Genomic DNA, 23,614 nt, shown 5'->3' with positions numbered 1-23,614 from the left:
CTCTACTAAACCAAGTGATAAGGAAGATGACTGAAAATAAAACACAAGTACTAAAGTACTATTTTCAAGTGGTCCATAATGTGAACCTTATGTGAGGTGAGCTGGCATGATAAGTCTGCCACCATAACTTGGACTAAGTGTGTAGTTAGCTATAGAGATTCATTAGCAAAGATTTGCATGCCAGTAAAATAACCAAATGCACTAGTGAGTAAATGCCTCAACTAAGACCACATCGTGAGTGTTAGCTCATCTTGAGCTTGACATCTCAACACTCCCCCTCAAGCTCAACTCCATCTCACAAAATCCAAGCATAGTTCGGAATCTGTGAAGCTTCTCAACTCCAAAGGCCTTTGTGAAGATATCTGTTGCCTGCTCCTCTGTGCTAACATAAACCAAGTCGACGTCACCGCCCGCTGCCAGGATCTTCTCCGCGATGAAGTGATAATGTACCTCTATGTGTTTGGTCCTCGCATGACACATAAGATTGTCATAATATAAGGCAACCCCCTATCCAGATGCACTCTACCTCTATACTAGACGAGGCCATTGTTGGGTTCCTCTTGCTTCTCCAAGTAACAGCAACACTCCCAAAAGGAAACATGAACCTGCTAGTAGATATCATGTCTTATTTGCAATGCTACCAGCCCAATCTGCATCTGTGTAACTATACAACTCCAATGGTACACTAGCCTCATAGAAGAGTGAGTAATCCAATGTGGACCTCACATAGTGTAGTGTGTGCCTCACACCATCCTAATGTGGTTTACAAGGAACCTACATAGACTAGCTCTCCAAAACCTAACAGTGTAATTTGTGTCCAGCCTTGTGACCATCATGTAGATCAAATTGCTAATTATTTCCTTATACATAGTGACATTCTTTAGCATCTCACTTGCATGTGCACTAAGCTTGCCATTCTGATCCAATGGCATAGAAATGGGATTACAAGCATCCATATCATAATTAGACAATATGTCTAAAGCATATTTCCTTTGCAATAGTAGCCAAATTCCCTTATGCATCCTAATAATCTCAATGCCAAGAAAGTATCTTAGCTCACCAAAATCCTTCATCTCAAATTTCTGTTTAGGGTCTAGACCCTTTACATGCTCAACTTCTACATCATTGTCACGTGCAATATAATAAGGTAATCTACATAGATGGTAATGACCACAATGCTTACCTCACTTCTATGTACATAGAGTGATTGATCTGCATTCGCCATATAAAAGCCAATCGTGAAAAGATACTCTACGATTTTGTCATGTCATGCTCTTGGTGCCTATGTCAATCCATACAAGCCTTTACACAACCTGCATACATAATATGGATGATCCACATCCTCATAGCTAGGTGGCTGAACTAAATGCACCTATTCTTGAAACTCACCATGCAAGACGGCATTCTCTACATTCATCTGATGCACAGGCCTTCCCTTTAATGCAACCATTGCAATGACAGCTCTCTTAATTGCCATCTTGGCAATAGGACAAAATGTCTCCTCATAATCAATACCATACGTCTGAACATATCCTTTGGCAACCACCCTTGACTTGTACTTTTCAATGCTTCCATTAGCCATATGCTTTACCTTATAGACCCATTTACATCCAATAGCCTTTTTGTCCTTAGGCAATGGCACCAAATCCCATTTTTCATTCACATCAAGTGTATCCGTTTCTTCATCGACTACATTCTCCCAATGCATATTTTACCAACAACATGCTCAAAACATGTGGGCTCAACTTCATGTACCACTTTTTCCATATATGCATATTGATGAGTGACATAACCATCGTAAGTCAATCTTTGTATGCATGCCAGACATAGCAGCTTTAACCTCAGCCATGTTCACATCCAACGTAAACATTCTGCCCACTTGTTTGGCCTTTGCAATCATCTTTGTAGTCCTCTACATAGCAACCATCATGGTTAAAGCGTACTTGCAAACCCTACTCAATAATTTACCTAATAAAGACTACATTCTTTGTTATATTGGCCACATGAAGTACTTCATTCTACAATCCTACATAGATAATGGCACTTTACCAATGTGAGCAATGGGATGATCCATATCATCATCTATTTCAACATAACTTGGTGTTTTTGGATCTTGCACCTATCTAAACCACTCTCCAAGAGAGGACATGCGGTTAAAGGCACCCGAATCCACATACCATAGATCATCCTTAGTGCAGTCACTATATTCATCATGTGATGCATGCCAAATAGATGCTCACACTTGTCCTCAGCCTATATGCTAGAAGACATAGTTATTTTTTTATCTTTTCACATTCTTGTTATCAACCTTCTTCTTTGGACATTCTTTAGGGATAAGTCCCCTTTCACCATAGCTATAACATTCTCTATTACTATTGTATCTTGACTCTTGTCTAGAACCTTTGCCACATCCTCTTTGGCTCCCCCTATCTTGAGATTGGCCTCTTCCATTTGACTATTCTTGCTACTAATACGAATCATAAGAATGATTTCGTACCTATTTTTACCCAAACCAACAGAACCTTGGCCTCTACCATGACCTAAGCTAACTCTACCAAAATTAGAGTAGAAGGCTTGTTTTGAACTATCCTTACTCTAACAAGAAGATGTGTCAAGACCTATGTCCTTCTCCTCAAAAATAATCATATGAAACAGATTTGTAAAACAAGGGATGTTCTCCCTTATATTAATGGAGGTCCTAAACTATTTATACTATTCAACCAAGATCCTCCAATCAAGCACCAACTAGATCATCATTATCAATTGTGACCTTGATAGATCCAAGAGCTTTCACAATACTCTTGATCTCTAAGGAAGAATCATTGATTGTACATGTTACCACGCTTGATGTTATTCAACTCAAAATTTAGCTGCAACTTCCTAGCTTTGGTGTTTGTTTCAAACATCTTGACTAGGTTTTCCCATGTTGTTGCAGGAGAGTTTGCATCATGTATATGCCCAATCATAATGTCTATAACCCCAAAATAGAAACCCAAACCCAATACATGAATTTTATTGATCCTTGGTTGTAATCCTTTAGTGATTTGACTTATTCAAGAGTAGGATTTTCTTCTAGACATTCATAATAAGGAAATTGGTCATTCTAAACTTCAAAGCATGGAAGTTATTCATATCCAGATTCTCACTAATAATCTGGTTAAAGCCATTGAACATATTGCATGTCCTAACCAAAAAACTTGCAACCACATAATTTCTAACTGCAACCTGTAAACATAGTAAATCCATTATATACCCTGTAATGGTACCAAAGTGTATATAACACTTACAATCTATGACCATAATGTCTACACATACAGCCAAAATATCACATAAACTCTGTGTACCCTGCACTGTCAAAATGAACTATTTAGAAATAAGCAAATGTGAACACCACTTACTGGTACAGCACACAAATTCTTGCTGACTCTTTGACATAGGCCAAAATGCACCCAGAACAATGTTTTAGCTGCAAAAGTTTAGCTTAAAATTCTAAAGGGTTGTACGTCTCCCCACGACGTATGACCCTATGAGAAGATAGCTCCTAAATCAAAGATCATTGCCGATACCCCTAATGGAGCTCCCAAACCTGGTGTTGCAACTATGAAGAATATCCCTTGCCCTTGTATCACTTCTTATGGCTCCACACTTTCTCTCTAGCCTCTTACCCTGGACAAGGCTCTGATACCATGAAAAGAATGGGAGAAGAAGGAGAGCTAGAATCCTTACAAGCACACACACACACACACACACACACACAATGGAGAAGACACAAGATATGGAAGGTTGAACTTCTTCTTCTTCTCTACTAAACAAAGTGATAAATTTACAAATACTAAAGTACTATGTACAAGTGGTCCATAGTGTGAACCCACTTTGAGGTGCTGGCATGATAAGTATGCCATAACTTGCTGGGTGGACTAAGTGTGTAGTTAAACTGTAGAGAATCATTGGGAAAGACCTATGTGTCAATCACCAAACATGCCAATGAGTAAATGTCTCAATGGTTATTGAGGCCATGTTATGAGTGCTAGCTTATGATGAGCTTGACATCTCAACAAATAGTGTGAACTTGCTGTGAGGCTAGATGTGGCATGGTAATTATGCTGCTATAACTCGATAGGTGAACTAGTAGTTTAGTATAGCTATGGAGAATCACTAGCATGATAAGTATGCCATAACTCCATAGGTGAACTAGTAGTGTAGTCTAGTTGTGGAGAATCGCAGAGGCAAAGATCCATTGTGTCAGCAGTTAATAAATGCACCATGAATAAATGACAAAATAGTCACCCAAGCCCTATGTGAGTGTTAGTGTGTGTTGAGCTTGATATCTCAACACTCCCCCTCAAGGTCAACTCCATTTGATAGAGTCCAAATAGTCCAAATCTACAAAGCTTCTCAGCTCTCAAGGCCTTGGTGAAGATGTCAGGTGTGTGGTTGTCTGTGCTAACATAGACCAAGTCAATGTTGCCTACTAAGACCTTCCCCTAATCAAGTGGTAATGGACCTCAACATGTTTTGTCCTCTCATGTAACCCTAAGTCAAACAAGTAGCTTGCATAAACAAGCTACCTCACAAGCTACCGTTGCAGCACTCGTGTACTCTATCTCAATACTATATATTGAAACTATGGGCTACTTCTTGTTGCTCTATGTCATAGCAGCTATCCCAAAAGAGAACAAAAGTCTACTAGTAGATCTCGTATCTGAGATACTACTTGCCGAATTAGCATTTGTGTAACCACATAACTCCAATGGTACACTAGCCTCATAAAATAGTGCATAATCAATAGTGGCCCTCACATACCACAGTGTGTTTATGCCTAGTTTTATATCATATTGTAGGGTAATTGGGTGATTGGATTTACTTGCCTCTATTATGATTTCACAACTTGAATTCTTGGTTGTGACTTATGCTTCACTTCTGTTTAATGTTGCTTAATGTTTCTACGACTTACAACATGGATTCTAAGTATTGATGCTTTATTAACTCTTGGAAAATTGTTGTTGCCATTACTCCTGAGGAGGTCACTTACTGTACACATAACATAACATGTTAGTTAATGGGGGAGGGGTACTTTTTTAATAGGTGGATTTACATGGTGTATACATGTTGGAGGGCATACAAAAAAATGTCATATAGTGTAAAATATATATGTAAATCTACATAGAGGGGTCAAAATTTCAAAATCAAAACACATATACATAGAATAGGGGCATAAATAATTTTTGGAGAAAAAGTAAAAATAAAAAAGTAGGAGTATTTCAAATATGTGTCTGCTCAAACATAATATGCAAGCATTTATGGAGTGAACCCCCACTCCAATACTAGGACTGATAAGGGCATTTAAATCCTTCTCTGAAGTAATATTGTATACTATTCGGATGCATATTTGTCATTACTTTTAACTCTTTTAGGGTATGACATATATATGGAAAATCTAGATCTATGTGGTTTAGTTACACATTTGACTAAGTATACAAGTAGTCAAAGTAGTAAAGCATACAAGCAATGGTGGTTCATAGAGGTGAAGCATATACAAGTACCCAATCAATGAATTGTAAGTCAATGTTTCACATAGTTTGGCAATCCACCAAGCATATACAAGTAACCAAAGAATGAACCAGTACATGGACATAAAAGTTCATGTAAATATACAACAATCAGTTGGAAATCCACCAAGTATATACAAGTAACCAAACAATGAACCAGTACATGTTGTATTGAAATCACCCTTACGTGGATATAAAAATTACACAAGAGTGTACTATGACATAAGAGTGGAGTAGCTCATCAAAGTAAGAACAGGGAAAAATACTAGAAGGCCAAATAACCCATTATCCTCTCATGCACTTCCGACGGGACAATGCAAAATTTTATGGCCCTTAACCTTGTGCTTGACTCAGCACATTAAGAACTTTATTGCCACCACTACATCCTCATGTACAATGAAAGCCAGTGCATCCTTTAGAAGCACGTAACTAGCCCAGCTAGAGGGAAATTTCTCTTTATACTTACCATGTATCACTTCATGGCCAAGTTTTAATACATTCCCCCAACTCTCTATTAACTTCTCAAAGAGGAAAATTCTGGGTTGCTTGCATAGGACAATGTAGTAGTCCTTGTTGTCTACTTTAGATTGTGCAGAAATCATTATTGTGGTTGCATTATTGGACAATGTAGTAGTCCCCTTTGTCTACATTAGTTGGTGTATAAATCATTGCAAAATTGTCAGTAAGCTCCACTAAATCTATCAATGTGTCTGTCTTATAAAACATCTTCATCCATAAGGGGATTAGCTGCTGCAGGTGCTTTGGTGGGTTCCAACTTCTTGAGACTCCAAGAGCCAGCATGTTTCAATGCAATACACTTGTCCCATTCATCATCCATGCATAATGAGCAAAAGTAGGCAAGGCTTCTAAAAAGGACTTAAGTGGAATCTTCATGAATTGAAACCAAGAATGCTATGCATACTATGTGTTCCCTTCATCGTCTCAAATGGCCTGGAGTGGCTCCAATCCACATAGCCCACCTTCACTTATATGAACCACTACTGCACTTTGCCACCATCACCCTTTGTCTCTTCTCTCTCTCTTTGTCTACTTCCGCTATTGTGCACCTCTAACATGGTATCAAACTTCAAGGTCTTGGTGACGTTCACATAGGCGGCCCCCTCTCCCTCTTCTTGGCTGCGTTTTTGGAGCATCAACAGGATTTGTGTTTTTGGGCTTCAAGAAGGACCTGCATTTTTGCTTCATACCTGTGTTTTCAGCTTGGGCAAACCTCTTACTTAAGCGTTTTCATCTCCTGAGGCTGCTTGCTGCTTGTGCTTCGTGCTAAGCATCTGGAGCACAGTTCGACGCGAAAGGGCTGTTTTTCGGGTATAACCAGCACTTGAAGGTGTTTTTGGTCCCGTGTGGAGGTGCCGACAAGCGGTGCTTCTTGATCTGCTACATACCTCCTCCGAGGGTGCTTTCCGGTGAGTTTTGTGGACTTCTATGGTGATGTCCAGCCCCTTTCCATCTGCGTTTTTGGGGGGGCTGCAAGGGTTCTCATGTCTACTTCATTGGAGAGTCCTCAAAAGTTTGGTTTTGAGGGCTGAGATTGGTCGCTTGCGGAGGTGTGATTTTTGCAGTGGATATGGATCCCCCTTGGATGAACTTGGAGGATGTGTCCATATCCTAGTGTCACAGGGTAAGTTGAAGGTGTCTCTTCTTGGATTGGATCAGGCACTTGCAACAGTGCAGAAGAAAGGTCGAAGTTGGTGCTATGCTTGCTGTAAGAAAGGTCACTTGGCAAAGTTTTGCCCAACCAAGGGTAAAGGCCAGGCCATGGGCAAGTCTTCCAAGACGAATGAAGACACGGACAAAGACGCAGCTTCTGATTCTGATTCTTTGGGTGATCCCAGAGAAACTATTGCTCGGGAAACCCCGAAAGATGAAATTTTCTAGTTTTGGTGACTATTTCCCCCCACGTGCTACAGCCAGAGAGGGCTTGTGGGCAGGAGAGAGGGTTGATTGCACCTCCTACATATTTTAAATCTGGTAGGTAAGGTAAGCTTTGGAGAAGGAACTATGAACTCGATGTGTTCGAAGTTCATTGATTGGAGTACCAGAGACCATGGACAGGATGTGTTGTTTCATGTTCAATAATTGGGGTTATGGGACGTGATGTATTCACAGTCCACTGGTAGGGGATATTAGATGGGATTTGTTCTATAGCTCATCATTCTGTACTGGAACTCACTGCACATTGGTGTGGGAATTTGGAGCCAAGTGGATTTCTTTGTTGGTCATGGTGGCATTGTGTTGTGAGGAAACAGGTTGGTAGGTGCTCTTTCCGAGGTAAATCTAATATCTATAGTACTCGAGAGTCCATTGTTGCATCTTCATTAACTTTCTTCTTTGGATTTTGCACACTATGAGATGTAGAGGGTGTTAGAATTATTGCATCTCATGTGTTTATCTGGGAAAGGGACGCTTATTGGATGGTCAACTTATTAGTTGGTTATAACTTATTCAAGTTGGTAACCCAACTTATAATTTGTCTGGCCCTATAAATAGGCCCTTAGCCTTCCCGTTATTGTTATCCATTCATTCACACATGTGTCTAACACCATCTGCTGCTGCTGGCAAGTACTATCGCCATTATAACCCATTATTGTTATCCATTCATTCACGCATGTGTCTAACACCATCTGCTGGGGCAAGTACTATCGCCATTATAACCCAAGCTATTAATCAAAGCTACTTAGCCTCAATCTATGTTGCCCTCACTCTCTTTGCCTGCTTCCCATCCACATCACTAGTTTTTGATAACTGTGCATGAAGTTATACCTATTTCATGTTGTAGCCTTGATAACATATCTGAGAGGCTTGCCAAATCTATAAACACCTCTTTCAAAACTTCTGGAGAGTAGACATGGATTCCCAATCAATAAGACATCTTCAAATATATCAGGGAAGTACACAATCTCTCTTTTTATTATTTTGCTTCAAATTCTTTTGATATTAAATAAATAAATCAATAAGCGTGTATATGAGAGAATCTGAGTTGATATAGGACACGCTTAATGATGAGTAATTCTTAACTTTCTTAATTATACATGATCGCCTTAGTCTATACGACTCATAGTACAAACAGTTTTAGAGGTAAAGAATTAGAAGATAGAATATTTGACTAGTTTGTGACTAGATTTTAGGTATAAACTTCATTAGGGTCTATTCTGCGAAGAACTTATCTTTCCATGTGATATGAATCATATGTTGAAGTAAACACAAAAGTTTTAGAAGAAAAGAAACTCTACAAGAGTGTATGAGACTCTAGAATGCCAAATCTCTTTTGTTTTTTATTTATTCGAGTGCAGAGTGGGGCACTTGGCTGTTTTTGAAAGTTTTATACTGAAAACACAACTTTGACCATTTTGAACGCTCTAAAAAAGACCTTAGAACTCATTTTTAGAGAACCATCACACTGAGATATGTTTTATAGAGTGTTAGCATTCCTAAAACTTTGTAGTTTTGACTTTTCTCTAATTCCAAATAGATTGGAAGATATTACTCTTCCAAAGAGACCGATTGTCAAGCTTCCCTTAGAAATTGCTATCAAGATTGACTACCTTGTCTATATAGACCAGATGGACTAATACGTAAGCATAGTTATGACTTAGATATAGCAACTAGAGATAATATTACTAGTTTAGAATGTGATAGTTAATTATGTTAAAAATAAAGATTCAAGTATGACTTGGAAGAATTAAAAGACTAAGAGAAGTTAAGAACTTTTTGAATTAAAAGCTTGTGTCTATGCTTGAGGTTGATTTTGATTCATTTGAATATGCTTGTCTTGAAAGATTATGGATTAGAGATTAGTGTAAGACGATAAGCATGACTTGTGATTGCTTTGTTTTGAAATGAATGATTAATATGCATGTGTATGATGAGACTTGACATGAGATTTATGAGATTTGGGCTGGCCATCCTTAGACAGGGAACGCCAGACAGAGAATGAGATTTATGCTCTCTGGGAGCCATGTCGTAGAACCCAGAGAGGATAAGATTTAGAAAGAGGCATACACAGGATATCCGCGATGTCTAATGTGGAGATTGGGTGGAGGGGCATCGGAGAAAGCCCTAGATTAGCTGGATTTTTGTCATGATGACTAGCCATGTTGTCGAGCATTGTGATGATGATAGAATCTTTGAGATAGACACGTACATGTTGATTGATTGAGATGATATGCTTTAATTGATAGAGATTTATATTATGTGAATGTTTGTTTGAGATTACATGACTCTTTGCTTATGCCGATAAGAATCTTGGATATGGCATGTATACTTATTTGCTATTTGAGAGAGTTGATTTGATTGTATTGCTATATAGAAATAGCAGGATTAAGTGAGTTTTAATATTTTTTTAGATTAAGTTATATCATTAAGATATGGTTAGATTCAAGACCGCCGTCCATAGGTCAATTTTTCAAGTAAATACATGTATTATGTAAATTCTACAGAACTGGCTTCCACATACTTCTTCTGTAGCCACATTTTTTTAGATCTGACAAGCCAATCATGTTCCTTGCATCCTGGTGAGTCATCTTACATTTTGGAGGCTGAAAAAGTTATTTTTTTGCATTTTTTTGACATTTGGTCCCTTTGCGACATTTGTACTTGTATTATACCTTCTTTTCTTGCCTTGGTTGTGTTAAACTGAGAAAACTTGGCAAAATTGAACACTTATCTCCTAGTCCACTTCATGTTACAACTTGATTTACCCATTTGTACTTAAAGCCTTGCTTTCTCTCCCTTGCTTGCTATTTGTGTTAACAGGGAAGGCTTAGTCGAGAGATTGGTGTCTCCCCCTTGCTTAGTGCAGTGCTATTGCTATTGATTATGCTCTAAAGTCCGTTGTTCGTTATGTGTCCATTGGGTGGTCTAATGAAGCATGCCTAATGCAATGTCCAAGAGAGGACACCTAAATGCTACATAGTCAATGAATGTTCAAAGGTGGATGCGATGCAATATTCCTAAGGATACTCAAGAGGGAGTGGTAGCTTTCAAACCCGAGAGTGCAAAGCGCTAATTACATGATGCAAACTCTCCTGCAACAACATGGAAAAACCTAGTCAAGATGTTTGAAACAAACACCAATGCTAGGAAGTTGCAACTAAAGTTTGAGTTGAATACCATCAAGCGTGGTAACATGTCTATTGAGATATCGAGCTCGTCTAGTGAGGCGGTGGCCACTGATGACCCGCCTGGGGGATAGGCCCCACACTTACACCACTGGCATGGTTGGTGAGATCATGGGAGATATGCGGCCAGTGGGATGACAGGCTGTGTGACAGCCACTCTAGAGACTGGCATAGTTATAGCGCCAGCTCATTTAGTCGGGTTCACACTATAGAGAACCTGTGTATGTATTTGGTTGAGTACCTTTCATATTATTGTGTACTCTTATCTTGTATATGATGTGTTGAGTGTTGAGTAGAGAAGAAGAAGATTTTCAGCCTCTCACCTTGTGTGTTCTCTATTAGGGTTTTGTGAGTGTGTGTGTGTGCTTGCAAGAGCTCAAGCTCTCTTCCCCCCTGCATCTTTTCATGGTATCAGAGCCTGGTTCGTGCTAAGGGCTGAGCTGCAAGCAAGAGAACCACAGGAAGTGGTACGAGGGTAAGAGCTTCAACTACTCTTCCCTATTGTGTTGGTGACTACACCCTTGTCGGGAGCTCTAAGGGAGACACCGGCAAACGGTATCTGATTGAGGAGCTTTCTTCGCGGGAGTAAAGCTATAGGGCAACTATATAGTCCTTCGGACTGAAATTTTCGGGCCGAAAACGCGTTTTGGGCGCGTCTGGACCTCCATTTTTCAGAAAGCAGGCGATTTCGAGCACTGTGGGTAAGTCATCGATTCTCTGCAGAACTCTGTTTTAAGAACTGCAGGAAGACAGATTGACTGTGCAGACACTGTGGGTGCTGCAAAGAGGTCTACATTTGCCATTGGGTGTATGTATGCACATTGAGGTCACTGGTTGTGACATTTGAGTGGACTACAGTACCGCTGTGCAGAAAATACAGCACTTGTGCAGGAAAACCAGAGTGCAGTTTCTGGTAAAATTGTGTGTTTGGCAAGATGTCTAATGATGGCATAACACAGATTGTGGCTGAGAAGCTGGATAAGAATAACTTCCATGCTTGGAGGTTCAGGTTGACTAATTTCCTGATGGGAAAAGGCTATTGGGACTACATAGAAGGTGAACATGAAGAGGCACCGGAGATACCGGACATAAATCCTACTGCTGCAGATGTGAAAGAGTTTAAAGACTGGAACCAAGGAGCCAGGAAGGTTATGTATTGGCTATCCATTAGTATACAGGACACCATGATTGGGCACATTCAGGATGCCAAGTCCCCCAAGGAGGCGTGGGACACCTTGGTAAAGCTTTATGAAACAAATACCAAGGCACGTAAGATACAGTTGAAGAATGAACTTCATACTGTGGAGAAAAAGAGCATGTCTGTGAATGACTATGCGTTGAAGATAAAGGGTATTGTGGAATCCCTTACATCTATTGGTGTGTCAGTAGATGATGATGACAAGGTGGAAGTCTGTCTACGTGGTCTCGGGCCACAATACAAGGCGTTTAAGACGTCTATTCAGACTCGGGAAAACATTCCCAACTTTACAGATTTGGTGTCTATGCTGATTATCGAAGAGAAGAGCTTGGGTGAAGACCAACAATCTTCACAAAGCAAAAACAGTTCAGAGCAACAGGCCTTCTACACGAGTTCAGGAAGAGGACGAGGTAGAGGAGGTCGTGGACGCGGTCAAGGAGGTGGCCGAACAGGTAATCAGAATTATGGTCAGCAGCAGCAGCAGCAGCAGCAGTCCCAGAATCAACAACAACAACAACAACACGCAGGTGGAAGAGGCAAATTCACAGAGGCAGGGGGAGTCAAAGAGGACGTGGAAATTGGCAAAGGCAGTACAATGATGCACGTGAATGCTATTATTGTGGTAAGACTGGACATGTGCAGGCAAAATGTTATAAGAAGCAGGCTGACATGCAAAATGGAAATGTGCAGCAAAACAACTATGCATTCTCAAGTAGAAATAATGAGGATAATGAAAGGTTGTTTGTTATGCAGCATGTCGTGAATGCCATGTCTGAAAATGTTGATGCAGCACAAAAAGATAATGTATGGTATGTGGATTCAGGCGCTTCGAACCACATGACGAGTCATGGGGAGTGGTTCAAGGAGATGAAGAACCCGGAAAGACCAGGTTTTGTGGAAACAGGGGATGACACTGCTCATCCAATTGCCCACGTTGGAGATGTGCCATTGTCTATGCAGGATGGCAAAGTGAAGTACCTTGCAGATGTACTTCATGTACCGAACATAACAAAGAATCTGGTTTCAGTTGGCCAGATGATTGAGCAGGGTTTGCAAGTTCGGTTTAACCCTGATAGATGTTATGTTGAAGATTTTAAAGACAAGTGCAGGTTGGTTGCAAAAGGCAACAGAGTGGGCAGAATGTTTACGTTGGATGTAGACATGCCTGAGATGAGTGCTACGATGTTTGGAAATGGTTCAGGAATTGTTGCAGACACAGACATATGGCATAAAAGAATTGGACATGTGAATGTGCAGAGATTGAAGTCTATGCAGACAAAAGGAATTGTGATAGGGCTGCCAAAATTTAAAGTGGAAGGTATGCATAAAATCTGTGAAGCATGCCAATTTGGGAAGCAAACAAAGCATGTGTTTCCACGTAACAGATATGTGAGCAGAAATGCACTAGATGTTGTGCATTCAGATGTATGGGGTCCTACGAAGACCATATCTATGGGAGGCTGCAGGTATTATGTGACTTTCATTGATGACCACACAAGGAAAGTGTGGGTATATTTCATGAAGGAGAGGAGTGAGGTGTTCACTCACTTTCAGAATTTCAGAGTTTTGGTTGAAAAGCAAACAGGGAAATATGTAAAGTGCCTAAGGTCAGATGGAGGGGGAGAGTACTTCTCCAATGAGTTCTTTGAATATTTGAAGAAGAATGGTATTCGGAGACAGTATACATGCAGATACACTCCGTAGCAAAATGGAGTTGCTGAGCAGAAAAACAGGCACATTGCTGAGATTGCACGAGCATTGATGGAAGAGAAGAATATGCCGCATTGCTATTGGGCTGAGGTTGTTTCTACAGCAGTATACATCATGAATAGGACTCCAACTGCAACCATACATGATGTAACTCCAACCAGAGGAGAGGTTTACTGGCAGAAAACCAGATTTGTCTCATCTGAAAGTCTTTGGATGCATTGCATATGTGCATGTGCCAGATGAGCTAAGAACTAAGCTGGATCCAAAAGCTGAAAAATGTGTGTTTATTGGATATTCCCTTGAGCAAAAGGGATACAGGTGTTATAACCCTGCTACACCTGAGTTGAGGGTAAGCAGGGATGTTGTCTTTGATGAGATGAGCAGCTGGTATGCTGCTGAAAAAGAAGCTGTTGGGGCTGATGTGAGTGGAAGTGTGGTTACATAGAATGCAGGTCAGCAATCACAGTCTTTGAGTGGACCAGGAGAGTCCTCATCTAGTGGGTCTGTTGATAGACCATGGAGTGGTAGGCTGCGTCATAATACCAGCCCTGCAAATGTGATTAGTACATCACGCAAAGGAAAAGAGAAAGTGGTTGAGCCCCTTGGTATGCCTGACATTTCTGCAGGGCATTCTCATGTTGATGGAGAGTCTAGTGGCTCAGATATGAGCCTTGATGAGGAGCTTGGGATCCCAGCTATGAGAACACCTGGTGTAAAGAAGGCTATGGAAGCCATGAATGAAAAGCTGCGAAGATCAGGGAGAGTGAAGAACCCTGTGCAGAGATTTACATATGATGGTTATGTGGCACATCACTATGTATATATGGCAAAGGTTGTGCAGGTTGTTGAGCCCACATGCATTGATGAGGCTGTTGGAAATGTGTATTGGGAGAAAGCTATGGATGAGGAGATGGATGCACTATATGAAAATGAAACTTGGGATTTAGTGCAATTGCCTGAAGGCAAGAAAGCCATTGGATGCAAGTGGGTGTACAAAGTTAAACATAACAGTGATGGAAGCATAAACAGGTACAAGGCTAGATTGGTAGCCAAAGGATATGCGCAGACATATGGGATTGATTATGAGGAAACTTTCAGCCCAGTTGCCAAGATGGCAACGGTGAGAGTTGTGATAGCAGTGGCTGCGTCAAAGCAATGGTCTTTACATTAGATGGATGTAAAGAATGCATTCTTGCATGGGGATTTGCAAGAAGAGGTGTATATGTTACAGCCACCTGGTTATGAGAATGTGGGTCACCCCGAGCATGTTTGCAGGTTGAAGAAAGCCTTGTATGGCTTAAAGCAAGCACCAAGAGCATGGTCTGACAAGATTTCTGAATATCTTGTCACTATTGGCTTTCATGTAGCCAATGCAGATTTCTCGCTGTATGTGAGACATGGTGATAGAGGGGTTGTGCTTGTTGTCATCTATGTAGATGACTTGATCATTACGGGGGACCATGATGCAGAGATCTTTGATGTAAAGATCTTGCTTAGACAGAAGTTTGAGATGAAGGATCTGGGGGAGCTCAGATATTTCTTGGGCATTGAGGTGATTAGGTCACCACATGGTATTGGATTACTGCAGAGACAGTATGGCTTGGACATGTTGTCCAAATATGGTATGACAGGCTGTAAGCCTATTTCTGTGCCATTGGATCAGAATGGCAAGTTGAGTGCAGATTCAGGAGAGATCTTGGAGGATCCTACTATGTACAGGAGCATAGTAGGAAGTTTGATCTACATGACGATCACCAGACCAGATTTGAGCTATGCTGTTGGGTTGGTGAGTCAGTTTATGCAGGTTCCACGAAAACCGCATTTGGATGCAGTGAGACGCATACTGAGGTATGTGAAGTCTACTTTGCATTGTGGACTATTCTATGAGACTGGGACAGAGATATGTGTACATGGGTACACAGATGCTGATTGGGCTGGTAGTATCTCAGATAGAAGATCTACCAGTGGCTTCATGCTTTCTTTGGGGAGTGCTGCTGTGACTTGGAGCAGCAAGAAGCAGCCTACGGTTGCTCTATCGAGTACAGAGGCCGAGTACAGAGGAGCTGCTATGGCAGTATGTGAGGTAGCTTGGTTGAGAAAGCTACTTGCAGATTTGGGTCTATCAGTGGATAGACAGGTTGTCATTTTCTATGACAACATTAGCAGTATACAGTTGGCCAGGAACCCAGTCTTTCATGCTCGTACGAAGCACATAGAGGTCCACTACCACTTTGTCAGAGAGAAGGTCTTGGCAGGAGACCTTGACCTTGTTTATGTCAGCACCACAGAGGATCAGGTAGCTGACATCTTCACCAAAGCATTGGGTACAGAGAAGCTCCGCAGACTCAGGGCTTCGCTTGGTGTACATGAGATGGAGTTGAGCTCAAGGGGGAGTGTTGAGATATCGAGCTCGTCTAGTGAGGCGGTGGCCACTGATGACCCGCCTGGGGGATAGGCCCCACACTTACACCACTGGCATGGTTGGTGAGATCATGGGAGATATGCGGCCAGTGGGATGACAGGCTGTGTGACAGCCACTCTAGAGACTGGCATAGTTATAGCGCCAGCTCATTTAGTCGGGTTCACACTATAGAGAACCTGTGTATGTATTTGGTTGAGTACCTTTCATATTATTGTGTACTCTTATCTTGTATATGGTGTGTTGAGTGTTGAGTAGAGAAGAAGAAGATTTTCAGCCTCTCACCTTGTGTGTTCTCTATTAGGGTTTTGTGAGTGTGTGTGTGTGCTTGCAAGAGCTCAAGCTCTCTTCCCCCCTGCATCTTTTCAATGTCCATCAATGATTCTTCCTTAAATATCAAGAGTATTATGTAATCTCTTGGATCTATCAAGGTCACATTTGTCGATGATGATGATGATCTGGTTAGTGCCTCCTTGGAGGGTCTCGGTTGAATAGTACAAACAGTTTAGGACCTCAATTAATATAAGGGAGAACATCTCGTGTTTTATAAATCTGATTTCTATTATTATTTTGGAGGAGAAGGGCACGGGTCTTGACACATGTTCTTATTAGAGTAAGAACACTTCAAAACAGGCCTTCTACCCTAATTTTGGTAGAGGTAGCTCGGGTCAGGGTAGAGGCCAAGATTGTGCCGGTTTGGGTAAAAATAGGTACAAAATTAGGCTTATGATTTGTATTAGTAGTAGCATGCACATTCAAATGGAAGAGACCAATCTTGAGACAGGGGGAGCCAAAGAAAATGTGTATAGGTTCCAGACAAGAGTCAAGATACAATAGTAACATAGAATATTATAGCTGTGGTGAAAGGGGACATATCTCTAAATAATGTCCAAAGAAGAAGATTGATAACAAGAATGTGTCTTCTAGCATATAGGCTGAGGACAAGTGTGAGCATTTATTTGGTATGCATCACATGATGAATATAGTGACTCCACTAAGGATGATGTATGGTTTGTGGATTTGGGTGCCTCTAACCCAATGATATCTCTTGGAGAAAGGTCTAGAGAGCTGAAAGACCCAAAAACACCAAGCTATGCTGAAATAGGTGATGACATGGCTCATCCCATTGCTCACATTGATAAAGTCCTATTATCTATATAGGATGGTAGAATGAAGTACTTCATGTTCCCAATATAACAAAGAACATAGTCTTTATATTAGGTAAATTATTAAGTAGGGTTTTCAGGTATGCTTTAACCATGATGGTTGCATTATGTAGAGGACTACAAAGATGATTGCAGAGGCCAAACAAGTGGGCAGAATGGTTACGTTGGATGTGAAGATGGTTAAGTTTAAGCTGCTATGTTTGTACAGAGTGTAAGAGTTATGGCTGATGTTGACATTTGGCATAAGTGCATTGGCCATGTGAATGAGTAGCGTTTGAGGTCTATGCACTATAAAGAGATTGTGATAGGTCTGCCCAGATTCAAGGTTGATGGTATACATAAGGTGTGTGAAGCATGCCAATTTGGGAAGAAGACAAAGAATATCTCTTCACAGGATAAGAACATATGTAAGAAGCCACTTGATGTGGTACGTTTAGATATATGGGGTCTAATGAAGACTACATCTACGTAGGTATTACATTTCATTTATTGATGATCATACTAGGAAAGTGTGGGTATACTTTATGAAGGAGAAAACTGAGGTGTTCACTCACTTCAAGAATTTCAGGTCTATGGTTGAAAAGAAAATAGGTTTACAGATTAAAATTTTGAGGTCGAATGGAGGGGAGAGTACTTCTCCAATGATTAGCTACTTGTAGAAAAAATAGCATTCAGAGGCACTTTACATGTAGATACACTTCGTAGCAAAATCATATTACTGAGAGGAAAAATAGGCATATTGTAGAGATTATTGTAGAGATTATGTGTGCATTAATGTCTGAGAAGAACTTGCCTCATTACTACTAGGTGAAGCAATTTCTACTGCTATCTACATTATGAACAAGACCGCCACAGTGGCTGTACATGGTGTTACACCAGAGTAGAAGTTTACTAGTAGGAAACTAGATTTGTTACATTTGAAAGTTTTTGGATGTATTACTTATGTACACATTCTAGATGAGTTCCATAGCCAAAGGCTAAAAAATGTGTTTTTGTAGGCTATTCCCTTGAGCAGAAGGGATATAGGTGTAACAACCTTGTTACACATGAGCTCAGAGTAAGAAAGGATGTTGTATTTGATGAAATGAGCAGCTGATATAGTGATGTAAGTGATGGTGTTGGGGCTGAAAATAAAGAGCAGGTGGTTGCACATACGTCTTTAGTCATCTTCCTTATCACGGTTTAGTAGAGGAGAAGAAGAAGTTGAGCCCTCCATATCTTGTGTCTCATGAGCCATTGTGTGTGTGTGTGTGTGTGTGTGTGTGTGTACGCTTGTAATAAGGATTCTAGCTCTCCTTCTTCCGAAATTCTTTTTATGGATCACTTGTATATATTACTATAGTACTTATGTTGTATTTTTAGTCATCTTTGTTATCACTTTGTTGAGTAGATAAGAAGAAGAATAATTCAACCCCCATCTTGTCTATCTACTCTAGGGTTTGTGTATGTGCGCACGTGTGTGTGTGTGTGTGTGTGTGTGTGTGTGTGCACGCTTACAAGTGTTCTAAATCTCTTTCTCTCCCTAATATTTTGAGTTTGTGGCCTTAAAATAACGGGAAAACATTGAATTTTTTCCAAAGGTCATGTGGATGCTTATTAATCACATTCTTAATGGATACTTCTATTGGCATATAACAAGTGTAAATGCCTCAACTTGTTTATGAGGGTACTTTGCCCGACCATGATCAAAATGGTTTATAACATTTTCTTTCACCCATGGTATGAGGCTAACCATACTTGAGCTCGTTGAAGCTCAAAAGGAGATGTTTATTCACCCATAGCATTAGGGCCCTCCTACTTGAGCCACTAGGAGCTCAAAAGAGAACTTGGATGCATGTATGCCTCAATAGGTTTTGAGATGAGTCTGTGACCCACTATTCTCATCACTTACACGAGTGCCTTGCCCAAGTGCTACGAGCCTCAAGTGGACTCTAGACACGTGATTGTACACATGCTAGTAGGTTTAGATGCATGTAGTGGCATTTGTGAAAGAACTTTGAATTTTGCATTGAGGGGGAATGTTAAGAGATAGAATTTTCATATATGAAATCCTAAATTGTTGGGTGAAACGTAATGGTGAAATATGGAGAGATATTTGGGTGTGTGGTGGCAAATAATGCAAAAAAGTGAGTGCCACATGTAAAGGTGTTTTGGGTTGAGGCTTGCTAAATGAGAAGCCTCATTATGTGGCTTATGTGTATATGAAATAGAGCTTGAGTTTTGAGCATGAAATATATATATATATATATATATATATATATATATATATATATATATATATATATATATATATATCACTCTCCAATCATGAAGCTTCTTCTTTGGATTAGTGTAATCACAAAACATTTTAGCCCCCAAAACATTTCATGTCGAAACAGGGTTCAAAATGCACGCCACACCGAAATTCTTATACACACACACACACACACACATACACACACACGTACATATGTATGTGTATCATTGAAACATTAGAAGTTTCAGCATTTCATTGAAATGTTTCAGGCCAAAACGTTTCATTGCAAAAAAGGGACCAAAACGCATTTCGCGGCTACCATGGTTTGGATCAACCCACCTTAATCATATGCTTACTCGATGCTACACTAGCCTTAATGGCAATCCTGCACTTTTGACATTTCAAACCTACAATTCGTTGACCACTACACTTGATTCTCTCTGAAGTGTAGTACCATAATCATAAGATTTTGAATTTAAAAGTATCATGCTAACCATAAATGCAACTAGAGGAAGAACACATGCTTAGGCCATTGTGCAATGTGCTTGAATTAAAATTTTTTTACAAGCCATTTGGTTGGGCAATTTTGTGAGACCAATCACGTACTCTTAGAAGATTGTTTGGATTCCAAGAAGAAGGTAATTGATGTAAAAAGAATGGGTGTGGAAGGCTCTTGGATACAATCTCTAGAATTTAAACCTATTTAGGTGGATTAAAGGAGCATGACAACGATAAGATAGTGAACATTAACTCTATTTAAGGTAGCATTCCTTGCTAAGTAGACTACAACTTTTACATCAAGATTCGTGATACTAATGATTACTCTTGGCAAAGACAACACCAACTTATGGAGCAAGGATATGTAAGTCTTGGCATATATTTACACTCGCTATCATGAAACATAGGAACCTAAATTTAAAAAAATCACTCAAAAAGGATGTAAGAAGAACGAATTTGGAGCATTACATAGCCATGTAATTTAAGACAACATCTCACTAAATTGTGCATACACTTGCAGGCTTGCATGTCACCTTCCATACATGGTCCTTTTATGAAAAGAGACCTCCTCATTTTGTATCACACAAGGTTTAAAAGAGAGAGGGGCTTATAAGGATCATGAATGAATTTTATTTTATTTTATAGGCACTCTATTCGATGTGTGCTATGCTCTAACTAAAGAAGAATATGGTTTTTTATTAGAAAGCATGGGTGTATTTACTTATTGTATGCACAATAGAGAGAGAGAGAGAGAGAGAGAGAGAGAGAGAGAGAGAGAGAGAGAGAGAAGGGAAGATGTGAAACTTCATCAATAACATTAAGAACTTGTAGGAGCAAACGGTTGTCATTGGTGTAGCAAAGACTTCTAGTTGAGTAGTGTATATATGGATCCTATCACCAAAATACGATGACTGAAGTTTGACCTCAACCTCTTACTTTTGAAGAACTGAGTGCTATGCTGCATAAGGAGGAGTTACTACTCAAGACCTGCGAAAGTGGAGGTGATGCCATTTTCTTGTCTAGTAAAAAAAGTGAGCAAAAGGTAAACAGATGGGCTACTCGGGATGGTTTGAAGAAGAAGAAGCCAAAGAAGAAGCTCTCAGGGAATTGTTACTACTGCAATGGAAGGATTCAAAAAGAAGCAAGTTGATGAGGAAAATGACACCCTAAAGTTTTTTTAAAAGGGCAAAGAATTAGCCACCAGCAACACAAAAGTAGATCTTGAGTTATGGGTCAGCGTTAAGCTTGGTAAGCTCATTAGCTCAAGCTTGTGTTGATGATTCATAGATTTTAGTAGTGGTTCTTCTTGCCACATAATCAATCAAAAAGATGGGTATGATTCCTTGCACAAGACCAATCAATGTTGTGGTAGGGAATAATTCTAAATTCCCAAGGACCTAGAGAGACTTTCTAAAGGTTTACAAACATTGAATGGCTGTCTTTTTTTGTGTCTAATGTACTAAATAAGAATGGTTGTAATAACTAAGGATGAATTTGAGTTGATTTAAAAACTTTTGTAAATCATTAAACAAAATATAAGTCAAAATATGAGCACTAAAAAAAATAAAGTTTTTGTTATAAAATAGAGTGCATCTTTACAAGTCTCTAAGGGAAGTCTTAGAGAAAAATCCATTAAACATGAGGGATTGCATCCTTCTTTTTTTAGGAGTTAAGCATGGTTTTTTAAAATGTGCACTTCATGGGAATTTTGAGTTTTATTTTCTTAAAAAGGTGTAAAGGCCTCTCCCCCCATGGTAGCAATCAATTGGTGCAAAAGCTACTGTAATGTTTTTCTTGATGAAAGCCATGTTTGTTCCATACCAACTCTTCATTTTTGTGGAACCTTCTCTTTAAAGACCATATTAGGGAGTTTGGGAAAATCCCATTAATTTGGGAAATTTCTTTTCAATCTACTTTTTGGTGTATCTTGAGCACACAAATTCCAAAGTTGTTGGAGAATGTGGATTTAGAACCTACTCTTCGAGAGCTTTCCAACGATTTCACATGAGGGGGTTTCGACATAATCTTAAAAGGGTTTACCGTGCCCCCCTTTTTTTATCTTGCAAAATAGAAATTGGGATTTTCCTGGAAACTCTCTAATATGGTCTTTTTACCTTTTGGTTGTTGTTGCAATCTGAAATGAAAATAGAAGTTTGTAAGCAAAGTGGTGCAAACGTTCAACTTGATTTGATGGTCTTTGTGATTCTTTTTTGTGAGTCCAACTTGAGATTTAATAACTTTTGTGATTATTTCCTGTGAGTCTTCCTCATTGTGTCATCTTCATGTTTTTATATCTCAAGAGAGTTAGAGAATGTAGTAAATTCCTCCCTAACATTTTACTACTTTCAAAAGGAAGCAAGTTGATGAGGAAAATGACACCGTAAAGTTTTTTTATAAGGGCAAAGAATTAGCCAGCAACAACACAAAAGTAGATCTTGAGTTACGGGTCACTATTGAGCTTGGTAAGCTCATTAGCCCAAGCTTGTGTTGATGATTCATAGATTTTGGATAGTGTTGCTTCTTGCCACATACCCATCTAGAAAGATGGGTATGATTCCTAAAATCTTGCACAAGAACCCATCAATGTTGTGGTAGGGAACAATTCTAAATTCCCAAGGATCTAGAGAGACTTTCTAAAGGTTTCCAAATATTGAATGGCCCTTATTTACATGTGTTTTGTTGTGTCTAATGTACTAAATAAGAATGATTGTAATAACTAAGGATGAATTTGAGTTTCTTTAAAAACTTTTGTAGCAAATCATTAAACAAAATATAAGTCAAAGTATGAGCACTAAAAAAAATAAAGTTTTTGTTATAAAATAGAGTGCATGTTTACAAGTCTCTAAGGGAAGTCAGAGAAAAATCCATTAAACATGAGGGGTGACATCCTTTTTTTTAAAGGAGTTAAGGATGGTTTTTTAATTGTGCACTTCATGGGAATTTTGAGTTTTATTTTCTTGAAAAGGTGTAAAGGCCACTCCCCCCATGGTAGTAATTAATCTATTGGTGCAAAAGCTACTCTAATTTTTTTTCGAAGCCATGTTTGTTTCATACCAACTCTTCATTTTTTGTGGAACCTTCTCTTTACCTTTTGGTTGTTAATGAATGCCTCTCTATTATTGTACAATAGAATGCTCTAGCTCTACTTGTCCATGGTGTGTGTGTGTGTGTGTGTGCGAGAGAGAGAGAGAGAGAGAGAGAGAGAGAGAGAGAGAGAGAGAGAGAGACAAGGGTGTGTGAGAGAAGAGGTGAGAGAGGCGACAATTGGATTTAGTTGCAATGGTAGCAGAGTCACCATTGCACATGACGTGGATGGATGATAAGAGTGCAAGCTCTATGACCACGAGGTGAGTGACACATCGCGACTTTGCACTAATTAGAGAAATCCACAAGGTTGTTATAGTTGGAGCATTAGTGCTCCCGGATGAAGCCATAATCCCCATCTCAACACATTAATCTCCCACACTTCTTAAGGGAGGACAAAAATGCACGAGCGCGTGTGTGCATGTGTATACACAAATACATATATTACATAGACTAAATAGGTGAGAGGGAAAGATGGGTATAAAACTAGATAAAGAGAGAGATCCTCTCTTTGTTAGTGGATATTATTTTTTCACTTGCAGAATCGACACTTAATTTAAAGAAATATGATGCACAACGCTAGATTTTAACCTGATGCTTTGTATCACTTTAG

Source organism: Cibotium barometz, chromosome 20 (assembly GCF_041138505.1).
Source record: "Cibotium barometz isolate CiBa-2024 chromosome 20, ASM4113850v1, whole genome shotgun sequence".
NCBI lineage: Eukaryota > Viridiplantae > Streptophyta > Polypodiopsida > Cyatheales > Cibotiaceae > Cibotium > Cibotium barometz.
This window is presented reverse-complemented; position numbering follows the sequence as displayed.